Source organism: Neolamprologus brichardi, chromosome 20, assembly GCF_056152115.1.
Source record: "Neolamprologus brichardi isolate AB-2024 chromosome 20, ASM5615211v1, whole genome shotgun sequence".
Classification (NCBI taxonomy): Eukaryota; Metazoa; Chordata; class Actinopteri; order Cichliformes; family Cichlidae; genus Neolamprologus; species Neolamprologus brichardi.
Genome location: NC_142123.1, coordinates 27,134,064 through 27,140,058, shown reverse-complemented (window position 1 = coordinate 27,140,058; position 5,995 = coordinate 27,134,064).

Genomic DNA, 5,995 nt, shown 5'->3' with positions numbered 1-5,995 from the left:
TCGTTTGGCTGTATGTCCTCCTGAGATGTGTCGTTTGACTGTGAATAGCAGCCAGTCAAACACCGTGCAGAGCAACATGCAGCAAAATGGTCAACAGACAAAGTGTTGTGGTGTTCCAGAAACTGTACAGCATACAAAATATGACTGAAGATCACTGGGACATGTCACCCTCATCTCCAGTATGTCTTGCTTGAGTTTTCACCAAGTGTTATGCTCAATTCCATCAACATATTTTTATTTTTATCTGCTAGAATAGCTTTGTATTGTTCACAGACCAAAATAATCCTTATTTAAAACTTTTTGGCTCCCTGCTGTATCCCTTAAAAGCAACTACTTTCTGGTGTTTTCATTACATCAGTGCTCTGGGGCATCTGTTGTAATTTGGTGCTATATAAGTAAAATTGAATTTAATTGATGTGCGGATCCTTGTTAAATAGCAGCTTTGAAGGGAAGATGCATGCTTACATGACCATATTAGAACTATTGCCTTTCAGGGATATCATGGAGAGCCAAAAACAGAAACTTTTTTTTTTACAAAATAGTGTTTACAGCAGTGTGAAGCTTGAATACAGTTATTTATAGAATGACATCATTATTCCAAACTTCAGCTGTGTTAATACAGGCATTCACCATTGTAACAGGATAACAGAAAATGAGAAACTGTATAATAATTCCCATTGAAAATAAATACATAGGTGGCCCATGCAGTGATGCCATGAGTTGCTTCACAGGTGTTGACAACTAAATTCTTGTCGACATTTCTGTTAAAACACTCTCACAGTGTCATGATGGGACAAAGGCGGGAGGTGGAACAGCTTTAAATTGTGAAAGTTCTCAAATCTTGGACAATTTTCAGAGTGTTAAATACTGGAATGTATAATCTGATTTCTTAGTTAAAGTTTCTATGGGCAGAAACAAGATTTCAAACAGGAAGTAAAACAAAGACAAGACAGTAAAACAAAGACAAGACAGTAAAGTCAGATGTATCAGGGAAGCTTCTTCTTTCAGTTGCTAAACTGATTCTCCTTCACTATATCCGTAAATCTTCTCTACGGTTTTCCTGCCTGGTAGCTTCATATTCATAAATCCACTGTCCCTCCTCTGCACATGTCCAAGCCTTGCTTCCCAAACTTTGTCTCCAAACTGCTCGGCCTGAGCTTTCCCTCTGATGTATTCCTTTCTGATCCTGTCTCAGTTTTCCCATAGAGTTCTATAGGACCGGAAGGCTTTTTGCAGCCAAAGATATCACCTCCTGGTGGACATTTAAAGAATGCAATAAATGCAATTCCACACTTCACACCCAGTACCTGTAACCTAGCTTTGTTACAAATTAAGAAGGAATTTATTTTGCTTTGGACCCAAACCAGTCTCTGCTTTGACAGGTCCTGGGTCCTTTTGGACCTCATCTGGAGTCTTTATTGGTCTGGTTCCTGTGAAAATGTGTCAGGTTTGTTACGGAGGAGGGAAAGATATTCTGTGAGGTTTCTCTTCAGATATGTTTCTCCACTCTTTGCTTATTACAATTATCTCTGAACAATCATGTAAACACTGCTGTAAGCCAATTTAGTAATTAAATGGCATTCTCTGGGTTGGAACGGGTTACCGTGAGCGCAGGCTGGACCTGCAGCTCCCCTCCAGATTCACTGTATCAGATCTGCTCAGATTTGTTTCAGATCCTTTTAAGTTTGAGATTTACAGTTATTTTGATTTTTATTAGCTTCACGTTTTCTTTACATAACCACGCTGCACTAATCAGGAAAAAGGGAAATAAAAAGATGCCACTACTTCTTTTGTATTCACTGCTCGACCATTCCTCATGAGCACGTTTTAAGTTATTTTAAGTGAATTTGATACATGCAGTTTCAATTTAGCATTAATCTAACATCTAACCCCCCTAAGTGGGTTACGGGTGGCCTGGTTCATGTTAATAAGTGTTTGTTTTTTATGTTAATCAAATATACTCTATTTTCACATAAATAGGGTTAACAGGCAACTATAGCCTGGATATGTCTACACTGGTCTCAGTGTTGTTGCTTGTTTTGTTTCCATGTGCAAACTGTTTTTTAATCTCCATTCAGATGTGCTCAGTAAAAATATCACTATTTCTCTTTGTTTCATCTTATTTCTTCTTAAAACTTCTATTCATGGCCTTATATAACATCCACAGAAATCGATATCCTGCAAGCTCCCTTTTTTGACTTGTTGTTAAACTCAAATGCCTCGAGCAGACATGTCCAAAGTCTGGTGCCTGCCTCAAATGCATTATTTATGGCCCGCCACCACAAACAGAATTAATAAAGTGCAATTTCTTTGTTTATCTCATGTTGTCAGCACCATGAGATGCAACCAATCGGTGTATAACACTTTTATACACTCACACAACAACAGAAAAGTACGTATCGGTTACAATTAACATGAGACACTGATATTCAGCAGCTTCACTGAAGCTTCATGTATTTCAGACAGCTTGACCTTTGTGTTATTTTACTGTCCATATGTGAATCAAAAGTAGTTTTATTTTGTCACCATTATTCTTGTGTTAATGAAAATGCCTGGTTTTTTTTTAACCATAATGTTTACACCTCAAAAAGAAAAAAAAAAGATTGAGAAACATTATTGGCCCCTGGGTGATTTCCCATTAATAAATATGGCACTATTGGACAAAAAGTTTGGACACCACTGGCCTAAAGTATGAAAAACACCAGTTTCCTCTATTAAAACAGCAGTTTCATCTTCTTAGGAAGTGTTAGGGTTAAGTGTAAGGTAGCAGCTGTTAGCCAGTTTATTACAGCAGCTGCCTCTGATTAGTACACACAGTGCTGTGCAAATTCACTCTTGGATGTTTAGATTCTTATCTGACAAACAGTACAGTAAGTGAGGTGGGCAAGATTAAAGCTGCCATTACTCCAATGCACACAGCCAGATCCAGGATGAATAATCAGTAAACTGAAAGACAAAGAGCCACAGATGGCACCGGTCCCCACAGAGCAGTGATCCCAACATCATGGAGTCAGTTTGGGATTATGAGACAGCCTAAATCCACAGAGAAACTGGGGCAAGTTTTACTATTGTTTGGTAACACAAAAATTAATTGCATTTTTTTTTTTTAAATTTAACTGTTTACTCCACTTTGTGTGGAAGTTAACTGATAATAACTACTATTCATGGCAAAAAAAAGATAGAAAGAAAGAAAGAAGCAGATGTTTTATGAGATACATCCAATCAAACTGCGCTCAGTGTCTATTTAAACAACGAGTCCGGGCAGCCGTTAAAAGTGTCACCTGCACGTATCCCTCCGCGCAAGCATAAACATAAGTCACTCAGTAAAGAAGAAAGGCGTTTAACGCACAACTTCATTACATTATGTTTTTACTCTATTTGGAAGCATGAAATTCGTTTGATATTACCAGCAATTCGCTGCCAGCTGTTACAGGCTGACGCTGAAGTGGAAAAAGTAAAGAGTCGTTTCACTTTTTGGCGTTAGCTAAGATTTTGAGCCTGTGGAGCAGATGCATGGTGGCTGCTAGCTAGAGGCATCAAAAGTAATTTAAGTTGGGTCAGACAAGACCATGACATAATAATGTCCATTTTAAACAGATATAAGTTGCAAACAAAAAGGACATTGTGAAATATTGACCTTAAAAGCTTATACTTAAACTGCCTTTGGAGAAATCCACAGAAATTAGATGGTGTTATTTCTTGTGAACACTGAGAGGTTTGACTCAGTAGTGGCAAAAACACAAGCTTTTTAGAATTTAGGAGTCCAATTAAAACATATATTTGTCTTGTTTAATGAGCAATCCACGTACAAAACAAATGACGTGCAGCCTGAGATGTCTCAGCTGTATTGAGAAATACCTTTAACCTTAACTTTTGGCTGACCTGGATAGATTATGTATTTATTTCATGTTTTAGTGCCAAATATCTTACCCCATCATGAAACAAAACGTCCTCTGAGTTATTTATTTACAAAACCCTTGATTACAACAGTGTTTTTACACCTTTATGATTTAAACAGCCTGCTTCATCTGTTTTCACCTGCATAATAATAATATTGCACAAGGAATAGAAAACACTTTGTTTACCTAAATATAGATTTCACTGCCAAATTGGTGCCTTTGGTGAGCAGTTTGTGGTCCCTGGGCCACGTGTTGGCCAGTAGGCCATTATGCCATGATGTGGGAGGGGTCCAGTCCTCCAAAGTTTCTTTTGTCCTGTGTTCAACTGGCTGCCCCTCCCTCAACCTGGTTCTGTATTTATAAATAAAACGAAACTATGTAGAATTAGGCGAGTAAAAATGTGTGTTCGTATCTATAAAGTAAAAGTGTAGATATCAAAATGTGGCAAGCTTAAAGCTTCGCATGACAATAAACTTTCATTATACTGAATAAGCTATGAAAATGATTGAATTTGCATTTGAAATTGTGTAACATGTTTTAATTAAAAGGCAAAAGGTAATGCAAATTTTTATGAAATTTGTTTCTGAAATTGAAAACATTCGAAAGAGGAATTAAAGATATTCAAATGCCACAATGACAAAGGAACCTCTTTTTATTGATGGTTAGGAGTTGAATCATTGTCTGTGTAGTTATCAGTCATCCAGGTCATGGTAGTCTAAGAAGACTGGAAAGAAGGTGACTGGGCTTCTTTCCAAGCTCCTTAAATGAGTTAAATCATTAGTTTTTACTCATTCTATGAATGCATGTATGTCATTTTATTTGATGATTATATTGTAATTTGATCTGCAAGTAATTAAATAATTAATAAGACAGTACCTCTGGTTTTTAGTGCAGTACAAACACGTCAACTGTGAAGTAAGCAAGTAAGCCTAAAACACATCACACTTACAAAATACTGAAGTTAGTTACTTCCTTTTTCTAGAAATGAATTAAACAGTTTCATATACCTACACTGTGAATCCCCATCTAGTTATATAATCATTACTATTTAATTAATTATCTTTTTCATAAGGTGGCATACACTTCGTATCTACATAGTTCTCCCGTATTAGCTTCTCTTCACTGGCTTTTTGTAAAATTTTGAATTTAATTTAAAATCCTTCACATTAAATATAAATTCTGAAATATTATTACCAGATTAGTCCAACAGAGCTCCAATTTTGGGTTCAGGAGACAGACAGCCTTTCTACTTTTAAGAATAATCTTAACACATTTCTTTCTGATGAACCTTATAGTTTGGTCTAGATCAGGTGATCCTCGATGATCCCTTTCTTATGGTGCTATAAGTAATATATAGTTTTTTTCCCCCCTGTTTTCTGTTAGTGTTGACAGGGCCAGCAGCTTAAAGAATTTGCCGATGCTGTTGCATTGATATGCACCTTTATGTATGTGAAATTTAACGTGAGTCCTTATCTGTTGTTTGTGAGTGGCAAGAATTGTAGGATTGGTGTGAACTTTATTGATTTTTTATTTTTAATTATTGCCGCATGCTCTCTTATCCTCTTTTTTGTCTTCTCTTTACCCTCATACCACAAACAGTCATGGCAGATGTTGCCCTTGGCTAAGGACAGTCTTCTGGGAATCTTTTTCTGTTAAAAAGAGAGTTCTTCCTCCCCACAGTTGCCAAGTGCTTGCTCTTAGGGGATACTTTGATTGTTGGGGTTGTGTTTCTGATATTGTAGGGTCTTATCTTACATTAAAAAAGTGGTGTTGTGAAAACTGAATTAAAACGAAATTTCCAAGTGGCCTAATTTCGAATCAGCCCCACGTTAAAGTGGAGTATATCCTGTTCCAGGGTACAGTTACAAAACATGGGGATATGAAAAAAATAAATAAATAAAACTATGATTTCTGTCTGTAAAGTCCTGCGTAATTTAAGATATCACATTACAGGACACGCTGTAAACTGTATTCCTTCTGTAGTTACTGATTAATACGTCGATTTAACCGCAGAAACAGAGAATTTACACATGCATAGATAAGAGCTGCGTGGTGTCTAGTTTTTCGAGCGGAAGTGCTCACTGCTCACTGCCTTG